This window comes from Heteronotia binoei, chromosome 1 (assembly GCF_032191835.1).
Source record: "Heteronotia binoei isolate CCM8104 ecotype False Entrance Well chromosome 1, APGP_CSIRO_Hbin_v1, whole genome shotgun sequence".
Lineage (NCBI taxonomy): Eukaryota > Metazoa > Chordata > Lepidosauria > Squamata > Gekkonidae > Heteronotia > Heteronotia binoei.
In genome coordinates, this window is record NC_083223.1 from 123177092 (window position 1) to 123194152 (window position 17061).

At 39.6% G+C, this 17061-nt stretch overlaps 1 protein-coding gene across 1 annotated transcript in view; it reads right to left on the minus strand.

Moving 5' to 3' along the window:
- Positions 1-17061, minus strand: part of NHSL1 (NHS like 1) — a 286939-nt gene that overhangs the window by 123184 nt on the left and 146694 nt on the right. The gene's annotated exons all lie outside the window — the stretch shown is intronic.

The window sequence follows — 17061 nt, forward strand, 5'->3', positions numbered from 1 at the left end:
GCTAGCAAAATACCCAGAACAGTGATTAGTATTAACTGCAGACACATCCATGAGTGAGTAGCCTTATCAACAACCTGGATGAAAAAAAATGCCTGCCCCATTAACAGAGGCTTAATGGGATGTTATTTACCAAGTGATTTGCCTACAGGGCTGCCAAGTCCAATTCAAGAAATATCTAGGGACTTTGGGGGGGTGGAGCCAGGAGACATTGGGGGTGGAGCCAGGAGTAAGGTTGTGACAAGCATAACTGAACTCTTAAGGGAATTCTGGCCATCACATTTAAAGAGACTGCACACCTTTTAAATGCCTTCCCTTCAGTAGAGATGTAGGCTAGGGACACCTCCTTTTGGGGCTCATAGAATTCGACTCCCTGGTCCAATCTTTTTTAAACCTGAGGGATGTTTTGATGAGAGGAACATGATGCTATGCTGAAATTTTGGTGCCTATACCTAAAAAAAACCAGCCCCTCCAGAGTCACAGATACCCATGGATCAATTCTCCATTATTCCCTAAGGGAATTGGTTTCCATAGGAAATAATGGAGTGCCCAGCAGAAATTTTCCTCCCCCCTCCTTGCTTTCTGATGACTCTGAAGCAGGAGGAGGGCCTCCAAACCCGGGGATCCCCTGCTCCCACCTGACGATTGGCAACCCTATTTGCCTACATGCCATGAAAAACTTCACCTGCCCATTTGCACACATTAAGCCTCTATAGGGAGAGACAGAACATTTTTTCTCCAGGCTGTTATTAACAGCAAGTCACCACACATATGAGCATGCTTGCATATGCATATGTCTAGTAGGTTCTTACAAATGTTAGTTGAGACTTCCTGCCCAAGTCAAAACCACCAGAGAGGAAGGAATTATTCTCTTCCTACCCACCACCACAGATCTCTATCACAACCAAGGACTTTCTTTAGTTCTCACAAGCCCTATTGGTGTGTGTCTGCACCTTCTAGGTCAGAGGAAAACACACCACCTCAGAAGCATGCAATGCTTGAAAGCCAAGATATTTATTGTGTTAACATCTGTTTAATCTGACTTCTGTTTCATGGAATGCATTTTTAATATAAGATATTTATTTGCCCTGACCCAGTATTAATGTAGCATAAACAAATAATAATGCTAGTTTATATTTCCAACTTAAATTTCCATCACATGCATTTTAAAGTATCAGAACCTTGGCATTTGTTTCTACTTTTTTTCTGTCTTAAGAAGCAATTAAACAATGCCTGTATTTTTTTTTAAAAAAAAGACATCAAGGTGTCATGCCAGAGATGTTAAAAAGATACTCATAAAGGCAGATATTGCTGGGCAACTAGAATTAATAAATTATGGATTTCCATGTTCTATTTACAACTGAAATAATAAAAGACAATGTTTCTTTGTGAGTGAGAAAAGTTATCTTTATTGACTCACCATCATGAAAACATACTGAAGCAATCATTCTAATTTAGCTGTAGAAATGAGTGATCATTTCTGAATAATCTAATTTAAGAATAAAGGTGTTATGAAGCACTTACCCTAAAAAATTAATAGCTTCTAAAAAAGAAATAGCTAAATGCTAAAAAAAGAAATTGCTAAATGCTAAAAAAAAAAAACCACCAGTCAGTTATAATAATAATAATTTTTAATTTATATCCCGCCCTCCCCGCCGAAGCGGGCTCAGGTGTAATTTATGGTGTAAATTGATGCTGAGCAGGCATTTCCGACACAGTATATGTTTAGCAGTTTAAATCCTGATCCCTGTACTTTGTCACTGGCTGTCTGCCAGAAGTCAGTCTAGGTCAGGGGTGTCAAACATGCAGTTCAGGGCTGAATAAGGCTCCCGGAGGTCTCCTATCAGGCCCCTGAGCAACTGGCTGTCATCTGCTTCCTTCTTCCTCCCTCTTGCTTCCTTCTGCATAACAGCTTGCTTTGCCAAGCTTGCTCAATTGCACAGGAGCTACAGAGCAAAACCTCTATTTTCTCCATTGGCTAAAGCTCTTCTCTTGGGACGTAAGGGGGAAGGAATAGCTTGCTTTGCCAGGCTATTTTAATCGCACAGCAGAGCTACTGAGCCAAACCTCTCTTCCTTCTATTGACTGAGGCTTTCTCCCCACCCAGTGCCCTGGGGAAGGAAGGAAAGAGCCAGAGATGCCTTTGCCCAGTTCCCTGGATCCCATGGAAGAAATACAAAGAAAGCACCTTTAAGATAAATGAGTGCTAATGTTTTAAGCACATTTTAAGTTTTAAAAGATATATATATTTGTGTTTGTCTGTGTCCTTTATAAAAATTTATATCTCTGCTACCTAATCTTATGGTACACATATGGCCCAGCCTGACATGGCCCGGCCCAACCCAACATGGCCCGGCCCCTCAAGGTCTCATTTATGCCAGATCCGGCCCTCATAACAAATGAGTTTAACACCCCTAGTCTAGGTTGTTGGGTTTGTATGTCACTGTGGACGTGCAGGCCATGACAGAAAGGGATATCACAGGAGCATTTCACTTGCCCACTGCTTCCCTTTTGTCCTGCCTTCTCAACTAGGCCATGGATGATTTATTCTATACAGAATTTATCTATATCTATACAGAATAATTTATCCATATCTATACAGAATAAATCTCAAAGAAAGAATTATATAGCTGTGCGCTTTGCAACTAATTACCTTACATATTCTGAGTATTACCACTTAAATGGAGCATTTCAAACAAACCTGTCAGTCAATATAAAGTTTTATATTTGCAATAAGGGTAACTCAAATTGACATAAATGCAGCCAGTCATCACATGCATAGCTAAAAATGGACTGTTATTTGAGTGACCATATACCAAATGGCTGAGTTGTGAGACTGTAGAATCTTCATAAACATTCTCACTGTGTAAGAAAAATCATATAAATATTAATAAGCACTGCAAATTATTCAATTAAATTAAAGATGTGATTAAGGTGATGTTGTGCCCTTTTAACAGGAAGAGAACAAGCATTCGGAAGGATATATCAAAGAGGACCAGGAAGCTCAGTGAGATAAATTTCCTAACCCTGTTTGCATTCAGGAAGTGAGAATCTAGGATTGCTGAAGGAAGATAATAGAACTGGTATAGAGTGGGAAACAAGGTATAACTTGGAAGAGGAAGAACCTAAATGGTGGTCAAAGGCTGGGCCCAGGGACCAGGAAGTAGTGTAGTTGGTAGAGAGTACAGAAGCTAATCATCATTGACACCCCTAGTCTAGGTTGGGATTTAGGGAGAGGAGGCTCAGTAAGGTATGATGCCTTAGGGTCCACAATCCAAAGCAGCCATTTTTTCCAGGAGAACTGATATTTGTCATCTGGAGATCAGCAGTACTCCCAGGAGATCTTCAGGCCCCACTGGAGGCTCAACCCAAGAGAGAGTAATGGAACAGTGGATTACAAACAAAGCAAAATGGGGGGGACTACTATGATCCAAATATTCATTGAGATTTTGTGATATTTGGATCATAGCAATTTTTCTGGTTTTGCTTTGTTTGTAACCCATCTGAGGCTGTCAATTCTAATTGTAATGGAACTTTTTACATTTCTGGTGTTCAATAAAGGCACCAGAAATCTACCAAGTTTGTTTCCTTTCTAATACTATGCATGTACAAGGTAAAAATTATCATTATCATCACAGTCTCTGTACAAGTTGCTGATCTTTCAAATGCTTTTCTTCATCCTCAGATGCACAGAGAAAATGTGGCAACAGGGAATGCAAAGCAGGCAGCCAGGCAAAGCAGCAGATGCATAGGGACTAGTGGAAGCCCTGAGGTCAAGAGGTACAGTTTTCTCAGCAATTAATTGAGTTGCACTGCCTTAAATCTATATTGACCTATTCTGTCCCTTTCTGCTTTGATTTGCACCTGCTACTGAGCTCAATTAGTCAAGCAGCTCATCTCTGTTTTGGCTCAGGTTCACTGGTGGAAGCATGATTTATTTTTTTACCACTTTAGGAAAGAATCTCCATAACAGTTCCTTTTGAAGATTTCCTTCTGCAGGGCATGGGGTGGTAAGGTGGGGCTTACAGAAAGAAAGGCAATGAAAAATGTTTGCTGCTGTTGCGATCCTTAGAAATAAAGTCAAAAGGCAACTTATATTCATAATGAAAGATTACCCTTCCAATAAGCACATACTGGGCATCAAAATCGATCACTTATCTGTTTCTAGATCTTCGCTTCACTTCTTGCCTACTTCATTAAAATAACATTAACAAATTGTTCTGGGAAAGGGGAATATCTTTTCTCAAAATGGTTATATTTTATTTTGGCTTCTGCAGTGACAACTAATTGTGTTTTTTCTTTAGAAGCAGGTTTTCAGAAAGTATGAAAACATGTTAAAAATGACTTTCCTCATATTTAAACAAATTGTTTGCTTATTAAAACAAAAATATTCAATAATAAGGAACTTAAGACATAAATATATGCAGGGCTTTTTTGTAGAAAAAGCCCAGCAGGAACTCATTTGCATATTGGGCCACACCCCCAGCACCAACTGAGTCAGAACTGTGTTCCTGACCTAAAAGAAAAAAAGCCCTGAATATATGTATTCTTAAATAAAATAATAATGACAACTTCTTTAAACCACTTTAATAAGAAGAATAAATTCTAGGTAAGAGGCAGGGAATATATATTATAGCTTTTGGATAAATCAGGAAACTAAAAATAGAGCTGTAATTCTAATGTACAACAAAAGTAAGCCACTGTGTTTTAGCTATTACTATTAAGTTTCTTGTAAATTACCTTAATTTTAATTTAGGACCTTCAGAAGGATTGAAAGGAATCTGTAACATTTAGACACAGAACAAAACTTTGTTGTGATGTACTCTGCTGATTACTTGATTTGCAAATTACAGATGAAGAGGTATAACCTATTCACCCCTTGATTGGCAGAGATAACGTGATTGCTATTAGGTGAAAAAATGGTCAGTTGAAGAAAAAAGAAGGACAAGGGAGTGCAAGGGATGTAGTTGGGGCATTTTCATGAGTTGGGGATAGTTAATAGATAGAAAAGTAGGATAACTAAGAAATCAGTAGAGCCTTATGACAAAAGATCACTAGGAAGTTGTTAGAATATGCTTTTTCCTCTCTCACATACTCTCCTGAGCCTTCCCAAGAATTGCTGGGTGCCCTAGTGGAACACACAGATTGGGAACAAAATTATAACTATAGGCTAAACTATTTGGCTTGCATCCCACTGAACACAGCCACTGACAAGGATTTCCATCTGACAGAAGCACCATAGAGACTAACAACATTTGTGGTAGGGTATGAGCTTTCATGAGTCAGTGCTCACTTCCTCAGATACAGAAGGATTTCTGTTAGCAGACAGTAACTTTTTCATTTCCCATCTCCTGCTGAAGATCAAAATGCCCCCCCTCCCCATATGCTGCTCCTGGAAGTCAGGTAATCCCCAAAAACAGTGAAAAGCGGGCAATGAGGGACCTATTCTGGGTGAGCTTAACTGGTAAAAATCCTCCATAAGATCCATATCTTTGAGTTAATGGCAAAACTTGGTGTTTTCAATACAGGAGAACAAAAGGTAGTTTTATGGAACAAAAAAATTCTAAATGTATAATAGCATCACATTTCTTTTTAATGTAAATCAAACACTTTTAGAGCTAAACAAATATTATATAGTAGCAGTATCTGTCATCTACTACTTAAAAACATTAATACAATCATAAATTATATTTATCTAAAATAAACTGCAAAATAAAAACATACACTTATCTATATGAAAAAGTTACACATGAGGCAGCTGAAAACAAATTATTAGTAATACACAAGAACCATTCTTACTTGGCCACAAGGTACTGTCATCTGTATTCAGCAATGTGTTTCCAAGGTGCTCATGGATTTTAGTGTGACTGCTGGAATAGAGTGGAATAAGTTCTTCTTCATCATCATCAATGCAGCTAGGCTGCCACTTATTTCTATGCAGGCAGCAAACTACTGGATCTGAAGGCACGCACTGCATATAGGCGATCATTTTAAGGAGGAGATCCAATCAATAAATAATCTTGGTATTTGTGATGCCCTGCATAAAACCCTACAGGTGAAGAGGCGCAGCAGACTAGATATTTTGCTGTTCTAACTGAGCTAGAACAAATATAATCGTATGAACTATTTGGCAACTGAATTTTCAATCCCTATGCACAGATATGACTTTGTCATTTCAAGTGCTAAATGGAGTCTCAGTGCTGTACTAACTAACCCAGAAAAATCCACCAGCAGCTCGAGGACATCTAAGACAGATCTGAAACCTCTTTATACTCCAGCTGAACTCTGATGCTTCTCTTAAGCTTTATCCCAGATTATTTGTAACTCTCTGAACAGGTACTACAGTCACCCACACAGATGGCTATATCTTAAAAGCTTATTTAAAGCTGCATACGGTGCAGCAGACAGAGCATAAAAAGTAGGGGGGAAGCATGCCACACTTCCTTATTTCCCACTCAAATAATAAAAATAAAAAACCTCACACAAATTTTAAGAAAGAAAATTAAAATAAAGCATTGTCACATGTGGACTGGAGTAAAATTATTAAAACCAGAGAAGAAATTTTTAAAAATCCCTTACTTGCTGAACACAAATTTCTCCAAACTCTGACCTTTCTACTAAATTTGCAGTAAGTAATAATTAAATGTATGTTATAAGTGATGAATAAAAATAGGCAAATCCTTAGAAACCTCCTTGAGGGAAGCATTATCTGCATTAAAAGATGAGAAAAGAGATTCAGAGAGGTTTAGTATGCTGTCTGTGCTTTAAGTGTAAAAGGCAGGATCAAAAAAATATCTAGGGTCCCACAGCTCTACCCACAGATAAGTGTCATCTCTCCCATGTAATGGGATGGTGGAGAAGAGGATCATGGATAGATAAATCAGTTGGATATTTTAAAAAAAACCTGCTGAATTTACTATAATTCCAGTGTAAGCAAAATAACACTTTTCAGTTTAATTTATATTTGCCTGTACTGGTGGTATATATTGAGAAGTGCAGATTGCCCCTTCATACATTTTAATCATCTTTCCATATTCACTACACAGTTATTTAAAACTTCATTTTCATTCTCTCCCCCCACCCCCCAGTATTTTATTCATATACTGGAAATTCAAATCTGATTTCTGGAAATTTAAGTCCTTTTACACATCTTCCACTAGAAGTCCTACAGTGCATTTCTAAGCAAAAATACAGAGGAAGTCCAATGAGATTCACTCCCAAAACGCCTAAGGACACTTTTAACCACACTCTAAAACTCCTGAGGCACCTTACAATTCCATAAAACAAATTAAAATAAAGCAAAACTAATTAAAGTAAAACAAATCACTATCAAAGCAGACAGATAAAACTGGCAATATAATTCTGGAATTTATGTAGAACTTTAGAACAGTGGCCCTCAACCCTTGGGCCAATACCTTCAAGTATGCCTGCTGGGCCATAAGTTCTTTACAGAGTCACTTTTTTCAAAAGACCTACAGCTTGTGCGTATACATACAGACCAAGCACTGCCTCCTCCCTCCCTTTCCATTCACTCTGGGAGGAACAATGGATGGTAAGGTGAAGATAACTCAGTGGTTGGAGATGATTTTCCTATGGAGCTGACCTTTCACTTTTTCCCTCACTGTCATACACTTCTAGTGCTTATGATTCCTAGCCCTCTTGGTTGGTTGAACACAGCCCTGGCCTTGATAGCAGTGTGGTCATAACTCTGGCTTTTCCTGTCATTTGACTCTGATGTCACATAACTTCCTGGCATTTGCTTGTATGTGAAAAAAATAAAAACCACTACTTTAGTGTGTAAGAAGTCCTGCAATTAGAACTACATTGAATTCAAGGGAATTACTAGAAAAGATTTTAATAAACTGACAACATGAAACAGGGACCACAGTAAAGTAAACTGTTATTGACACGCAGTGACGCAGATGTACAAGGGAAGGCATTCATAACACTACCAACTGGAAATAGAAATGCTCTCTCCACTGTTTCTAGGATTTTTTATTTCAACCTTCACTCTCACTTTATCTGAATATCCATATACTGCTAAGAACCATTTAAACACAAACCATTTATAAGCTGTGAAAATAAAAGATACTTACAGTATTTGCTGGCGTATAAGACTACTTTTTTGCCCTGAAAAACATGCCTCCAAGTGGGGGGGTCGTCTTATACGCCAGGTGCACTTCAGTTGGGATAGACATAGCTGCCCATAGTGGCCTTCCGATGCTTGCCCGGTGCCCATAGTGGCCTCCCGATGCCCGCCCACCTCGTTCTACATACCATCCAGTATCGCGCAGTATCCAGCGCGGCTGCGGCGGGTCATCAGCGTGGCTGCGGCATCAGCAGCGAGACAGGTGCCAGCCTTTTCGGCGTGACCGGCCCGTTCTGCTCAGCGGGAAGCAGCGGCGCTCTGGCCCGCCCCTTGTCTACGCAGAGCTCGCACATGCGCACTAGTGCCGGTCACAGGGAGATGCAGGGGCGGGCCGGAGGCGCTGCGGTCGCACTGCGGCCGTACAATGGTGTGCGGAAGAGGGGGTAGTCTTATATGGCGAGTATATAACAATCTCTATATTTTGTGTTTTAACAATTTATTGATAACATATGGTTACAATATTTAATTATATCCTTTCTATCTCTAACCCATATGATATTTTCAATCCCCCCTCCCTCCATTACTAGACTTCCACTGAAGTTATATGAGTTCAATTATAAAGGTACCCCCAACCAATCAAAGGTCAATGTCTTTCTCTTCTCATTCATACTAAAAAATTGTCCAATGTCTTTTTACGTTCCACTCTTGCTCTATATATCCTTTAAATTTCTTCCACTCATTTTTAAACATGTCTAAACAAACTCTATATTTTGAGTGGAAATGTTGGGGGGTCGTCTTATACGCCCAGTCGTCTTATACGCCGGCAAATACGGTAGTTGGATCCAGTGGCAGACACTTCTGTTGATGGTAAGGAAATGTCCTGTATCCCACCTTTTCATGTATCCCACTGAACTCCATGAAATGTCGATCTTGGGAGATACAGGACCATAAAAGATGAACTAGGGGGATCTACAGTGGGAAATGGAATCAGTAAAAATTGTCACCTCCTCCACTGGTGGAAAACCACTGCTGGGTCAAGCCTACTGTTTATAAACATAGCTTTATTACAGAAACACTTTGCAACATATCACAATCCACAGAGATATTCTAATAAAGTCTATTATCAATTTTAAAATTTTACAAAACCTAAGCTAAAGCATATTTACAAAACCTAAGCTAAACCACACAGAGAGCCAGTTTGGTGTAGTGGTTAAGTGTGCGAATTCTTATCTGGGAGAACTGGATTTGATTCCCCACTCCTTCACTTGCAGCTACTGGAATGGCCTTGGGTTAGCCATAGATATTGCAGGAGTTGTCCTTGAAAGGGGAGCTGCTGTGAGAGCCCTCTCAGCCCCACCCACCTCTCAGGGTGTCTGTTGTTGGGGGAGAAGATATAGGAGACTGTAAACTGCTCTGAGTCTCTGATTCAGAGAGAAGGCAGGGTATAAATCTGCAGTTGTCTTCTTTATTCTCAAATTAAGTCAAGCACAGTTTTAGAGTTCAATTTAGTAATCATACTAATGGAGACTGTGCTCAGTTACTTATATGTTCATTTCAACCCTATGATTTTATGAAATTGCCTAAAAAGAAGTTTGAAAGAACAGAAAAAACCCAGTACAATTCCACAGGTGGCAACAAAGCCTGGGATTAACTACAAATCTACTTTTCACAGAAAGCCCAGTTTTTATATCATTTGGCAGTATTACTAAAATAATGAATGTTGCAAGCATCAATGGCCTAAACAACAAAGAAAATGACATTTCAATGAATGGGACAGGATTTTCAATGTCCTCCCACTCCTACAATTCCTTGTGTCAGATGGAGCTGTTAACAAGCTGGAGCTGGGAAGTCCTGGCTTCAAATCTTAAATTTCACAGTCATATGATGGCCTTAACAAAAGCCATATTTGTTTTTACCATCTCCCCAACCATCAACAACAGGGGAATAATTATACTGGTCTACAGTACAAGATTGTTGAAAGGATCACTTATGTTACTGCTTTGCCAGAGCACTTCAACCTGCTGGACTTGATCCCCAATCTCAATAAGAGGTACACAATGATTTCCACCTTCTGTCCTGTGACATAAGGTACCATGGGAACTAGAGCTGAAAGGTGTGTTTTCTTCAGTGGGGACAACTGACTCACCTGACCAATGAGACAGAAAGGAAGCATAATGGGCTAGAGACACAGCAATAGGAAGGAAAAGGAAAGAAGAAAAAGGATTATAAAACCTCTGTGGGGGTGGCTGACCTTGGAGGGCAAAGCATCAAATAACACCCTAACACAACTGATAGCAGGCTAGTATGAGTACTTAACCATTTGATACCAAATAATTCCTAGACTGAAGACAGTCTTGAGTTTAAAGATTGGTAAGTAATAAGTGGAGGGAGGGAATCCAAGGGCCAAATATGAAATTTGGTGAGAGGTTTCTTGCTTCATTTCCCATCAAGTTTAAGCTATGATCCCTTTGGGGGTTAAAGACTATCTGAATTATGAAAAACAGAGATTACATATTCTAAACCCAAGATATTTCTTCCAAGGTGCTAGCTAATGCTGAAACAAAAACTATTATTGCTTCATGATATTAGAAGTTTAAACCAATTGCAGCTGTTGAAATATCTGAAAAACATGGGACCAAAGATACGCTGCCAAAAATAAATAAAAAGAAACGTCTCTGATCTATAGCAACAATGGAATGACAAAACTGCCAAGGCTGGTACGTCCTAGCACTATGAAAGCAAAACATTCTTTACATCTGTGAAATGCAGCTAAATTTACATCTGGCTTTAAGTAGCAATTCAGATACAGTGGGAGCAAGATTACCGATGTCAGGCCCACTAATATCAACACATTACTGTCCTAGATAACCATGTTAAACCAACAAAAAACAACAACCCTATTTCCATGATCCCTTTGGCGATTTACAGCTCCAAAAGGAAGTGTCCTCTTCTGGCAATTATTAGGCACAATCTTATTATTTTTCTCAGGGATGGAATTCTAGCACGAGTTCCTTTGCATATCAGGCCACACACCCTTGATGTAGCCAATCCTCCAAGAGCTTACAAGGCTCTTTTTGGTAAGCTCTTGGAGGACTGGCTACATCAAGAGTGTGTGGCCTATATGCAAAGGAGCTCCTGCTAGAATTCCACCCCTGATTTTTCTGATGCTGAACTCTTGTTTATGTGCTGTAGGGTTCTTAAAACACACATATTAAAGACCAATCCTGGATGATGCTGCATGGAATGGTGGAACAGATTGCAATGGACAGTCGAAACAATACGTTTATGGATGTTCCTGAATCCAGGTTTGATCTTTTGCAAGTTTGACCCTAGCATACCTTCGAGGAGGAACAGATTGAAAGATGATGGAATCTTAAATATATTGCTACATTTAATGCCAGTTCTGGTGGAAGACATCTAACAAATGTTAAAGGTATGATTATATCATAAAACAGTCAGATATTTTGCTTCTTAGAATGTAAAGAACTCAGGTCCATAGCTATGGGGAGTCCTGCCCCTGACTTCTGGCAGGACGTCCCACTCAGGGCCCCCAATCTGTGGCCTACCCTTCCCACCATGGCGGTGGCCTCTGCCAAGGCCTCCTCCTTCCCCTGAAATTCAAATCATGCAGGAGAGGCAGCAGAAGCAGCCACTGGCCTTCCCATGAAATTTAAAGGGCCTGCCAACCAGCTGATATGTGGGCTCTTTAAATCATGCAGGGAGGCTGGCAGCTGCTCCTCCAGCCCTCCCATGTGATCTGAATCACATGGGAGGGAGGGCGCTGCCCTGAAGTGGAGGCAGGGAGGGAAGGTCACAAGTCGGGTTGTCTCCCTGCTTCTTGTAGCTGGCTGGAGAGTTCTCCAGAGGCTGCAAGAATAAGTTAGACCTGGCCTTCTGGCCCCACCTTTTTAGGTTGGGGGCTGTTTAAAAATTTGGGAGCCCCCTGAATTTTCATAAAGTCACCTACCTACCTAAAAAAAAATCCTGGCTACGCTCCTAAAAGAAGTCTATGAAGAATTTTACTTCAAAATAATCTAAACACCATTCACAGAAGGAACTAGGAACACAAGCTTCAGCTGTGTGTAGTTATTAGAAAATACTATGCTATAAGCACAGCAAGTGTTGTATTTTACCACTTGGTCCACCACAGCAACCAGCACAGACAAAAGGAAACTGTCCTTCACCACAGATAGCAAGGCTTCCTACATTTTAAACCCTATGTTCAGCATGCACAACAGTCATAAGGTTCAAGGAAAGAGAGCTAGTGTCAAATGTTCTCAGATCTGGAATTAAAGAATTTCTGCAGTTGTCTGAGACACCTCTTGATGTATTCTGGATTTAAACAAAATGAACTAATTTTCATCCCAAAAGGGTAAATGCTACAGAATAGACTTTGAATAAAGTTGACCAAAATATAAAGTTTTTACAGCTAATGAAATCTATGTTTTAGATATAGTCAGTTATCACATTAGAGCACAGATAGACAAAACCAGCAATCTCCTACAGATAGCCATCACTATGGGCTAAAGATACTGTCCTTGGGTTCATGCCTCCATTTTGTTGAGTAAGGACAGGGACATGCTGGCAAATAATATCCCCCCCTCCGGTGCAATTTCAAGTTGGAAAAATAGTTCTTTCAGTTAAAGACCTTTATTAGTAAGGTTATCCCACAGGTTTTATTGGAGGCAGGCATTTGGATTAATGGTCACTGAGTTTATTGATCATTCACTTCTTTAGTTTTATGCCGGATAGCAGCAATACCACAATACAGCTGTGTGGCAGGGACTGCCATCTGACTGGAGTTTGTGCAGCACTCATTAGAGTCAAGGGCCTGGATATATGCCTTCAGCTTAAGACTGAAGGCCCTCTTTTCAAAGCCCAATACATGGGGGTAGCCTTTTACATTTACTGAGTGAGATTTAGAAGTGCATGGGGAAAATGCGTGGATAATGTTAAATGTTTCTTGGTTTCTCTCCTGTTGTGGTCAGGGATATGAGCTATTCTGAAGTTGTAAGGTTGGTAAGGAAAAGGATATTGAACTTGATCATGCCGGCACATAGGCCCATGCAGGAAGCGTATGCTCTATTTTTGCAGTAGGCATTCCCATCGCCCTTTGCCCTCTGCTCCGTAACCAAGGTGCATTTAATTTAAATCATGATTTAAATCACTAGTCAGTAAGACTTGATTTAAACCATAGTTTCTACACAAGGATTCATTTTTGCTGGTAATATTCACAATTAGTTGAAGAGTTCATTTTTAGAATAACAACTGTTCATATTAGTTTTACAGTTATATAAAAATATTGATTTTTAATACTATTAGAAACACATTATAGATAGCAGCAGAACTCAGGGGAGGAGAGCTGGGAGGACACTCTTGGCAGCCACTCCCTCTAAATATGTAGCTTGAAGCCCGTATGTGCCTGAGGAAGCGATTCCAGGAAACGGGGTCTTACTGATGTCCTGTTGTGCAAGACCTCCACATAAGGGACTTTGGACTCTTCTGGACTGTGGATCAATATTGGGAGCTCTACGAAGCCATAGAAATTGTTCTTCAGATCGTGTGTGTGTCCTCAAGGGTCGTTGTAAAATGGAGTGACTGCTCTTTATGAACTGTTTCAAGTATTTTTATTGAGTCAGCACTCAAGATTAAATGCATTCATGAATTCATATAAGTTTTTTGTATAAGTCTTGTATACAAGTGTTTGCAGCAATATAGGTTGTGTGCCTATCGGTTTGTTGTGTGTGTTACACACCCTTCTCGTGTGTCTGAATTGTAATTTAATTCTGTCAATGTGTAGTTCTGTTTTCAAGTGCTCAGTTCCTTCCAAATTTCAACAGCATCAGCAAAAAACCAGCTATTTTTCTGAAAAGCTTCAGAAATGGGTTTCAGGATGCTCAGCATATGTTCAACATTTCTCTTAAGCCCAATGTTGAGGATTTTGGCCGTGACAGTGCCATCTATTTTATCTCAATTTTGTTCACAAATTGTCATCAGAATAGGTCAGTTCTTGATATACTACTCAAAACAGTCCACCACAGAGTTCCATCTAACATCTTGTGGGAGCGTTAGCTTGGTTCCACCCATTCTTTTCAGAGCCGCTGCAGCAAAATGATTGTTACGGAACTATTTAGCAACATCAACAACATTAGTCTTTATTTCTGGAACACTGAAGTCTTTGGCTAGGAGGTGCAGCAAACGAACACTGTAACCATATGTTATTAGCTTTGTATTCCCTTCCTGCTCTTCTACATTTCTTCTCATCTTGGATACATTTGCAGCATTGTCTGTGACCAAACTGCGTACTAGACATTTGAATTTTTGTTCACATGTTATAGCTTTTGCTGCCACTTCTTGTAAGTATCCTGCTGTGTGTGCATTTCCTGACGTATCAATTGTTTGCGCAAGGAAGACTTTCCCTTCTTCTGTTGTTATACAAGCACATACAACTGGATCACTGTGGACATTATTCCACCCATCAAGACTTAGGTTAACAATTTTACCCTCCAGAGCTGTTGCACATTGTTCCATTTCTCTATCATACATTTTATCCAGCAGTTTCCCTGCAACATCTGCTCTGCTGGGTGGATTGTATCCTGGTCTCAGTGATTGAACCATATTAATGAAGTGTGAGTTCTCAGTCAGACAGAAAGAAGAGTTTGTTGCATAAACAAACTGGGCAATTTTTTCGTCAATTAACTCTTTTTCAAATGTGCTGGTTTGTATCAAATCTATGGTGGTTCCAAGAGGGAAGGATTTTTTTTCTTTCTTTTGGGTGATATACTGCGGGTGTCTGATGATGAGGTACATGGTGCAACTGAAACACTATTCTGGATAGATAACTCTGAAACTGTAGAACAGGAGGATGGTGATCTTGAAGGTCGATAGTTTCCAGAATCCTTAGTGTTGATGATGAATTCCCCTAAACAAAAAAAAAAATCAATGCTGTTATTTTATTATTTATAAAATTACTGCTTATTGCATTCATTGCCATGCAGCACTGCCCAAAAAGGAATATTTGCTTTTCTTCATAACTATATCAAAATGACAGTAACATGCAGTAATAATAAGAAGTATAATTTTGCTCTATCATGACAATTCAAGGCACTCTTTAAGAAATATGATTAAATAAAAATATTTACCAACCTGAAGATCCTGCCTGTTCAAACATGTTTCTGTTGTCATCTTCAGTATAGCACTTCTCATGATGTTCCCTCATTCGGGCCACCAGGCCTTGCATTTCTTTGTTGCAGTGTTTGGCTTTTGCACGCATGCCTGCCTTACCGATAGGTAGAGGAACTTCATTAAAATATTCCCAAACTGGATCTCTTTTACAGCCTGCTGCCATTATAAATTTTCTCCTCCAGGGAAAGAATGTGATAAACCTCGGGTTATACACACAAAAGATCCAAAGTCTTGTGGAGTATTCTGCTCAAAAAGTTTCACTTTAATTTTTACTGCTTTCCCCTCCCTCCTTACACTTAAGTTTCGTCTTGTACAGATCTATTCTACTCCAAGCAATCTTTTTCTGTTCATTGAACTTTTTGAAAATTAGCACTTAAGGGGTTGATTCTGTGTACATAGGTTTGTAGAACAATGAGATCAAGGTCTTTTTCTCAACTCTGTTCATTTTATAATATTTTTGCTGTGTAGAAGAGGCATGTGATCTCTGCAGACACAAATTACATTTCTGAGAACTGCAAAACCAAGCATCTGTGTTCTGTGATAATATCTTGTAGACAGACAAACTGCCCAGTAATCTTACAGAAACCTCTGGAAGAGCATGACATTGTGAATGGATTAACAGAATTTATTACCAAAAAATTTAAACATTAAGAACATAAGAGAAGCCATGTTAGATCAGGCCAATGGCCCATCCAGTCCAACACTCTGTATCACACAGTGGCCAAATATACACACACACACACACTGTGGCTAATAGCCACTGATGGACCTCTGCTCCATATTTTTATCTAAACCCCTCTTAAAGGTGGCTATGCTTGTGGCCGCCACCACCTCCTGCGGCAGTGAATTCCACATGTTAATCACCCTTTGGGTGAAGAAGTACTTCCTTTTATCCGTTTTAACCTGTCTGCTCAGCAATTTCATCGAATGCCCACGAGTTCTTGTATTGTGAGAAAGGGAGAAAAGTACTTCGTTCTCTACTTTCTCCATCCCATGCATTATCTTGTAAACCTCTATCATGTCACCCTGCAGTCGACGTTTCTCCAAGCTAAAGAGTCCCAAGTGTTTCAACCTTTCTTCATAGGGAAAGTGTTCCAGCCCTTTAATCATTCTAGTTGCCCTTTTCTGGACTTTTTCCAGAGCTATAATATCCTTTTTGAGGTGTGGCGACCAGAACTGCACACAGTACTCCAAATGAGACCGCACCATCGATTTATACAGGGGCATTATGATTGTATGAATATACTGCCCTATGCTTCAGAATTAAAAACTAATCCTTATTTCATGATGGAATAACCTTTGGATGATAATATATTTTCCTCAAAAAGCATTTTATTTTAAAAAATCCAATTTAAATTAAAAAATCTGATTTTTTTGATTTTTTTTTTTTAAAAAACCATTTATTTTTATCCACCCTGTCTGTAACTTTTTACAACTCCTAGACATAGGCACACTTAGGCAGACTGAATGTCTTGCCAACTGTAGAGCTCAGGGGTGCTTTACCAAAACTCCATATTCTGACAGCTCCTGTTTCTGCGTATCTGAGTAACAAAAATCATAGATCACCTCATATTATTCTGTGATGGATGGATGCCACTCAGGGACCTCTGGATTACATCTATCCTGAGTAAATATGAGCTGCCTTATGAATTGAGCACAATCTCTTTTTTTGCTGGTAGACTGACACCAAACAGATCTCAGCAGTTGTGCGCTCTGCCTTTTACCATCTTCGGCAGGCCAAACAGCTAACACCCTATCTGGCCCCCCAGGACTTAGCTACAGTGATCCAT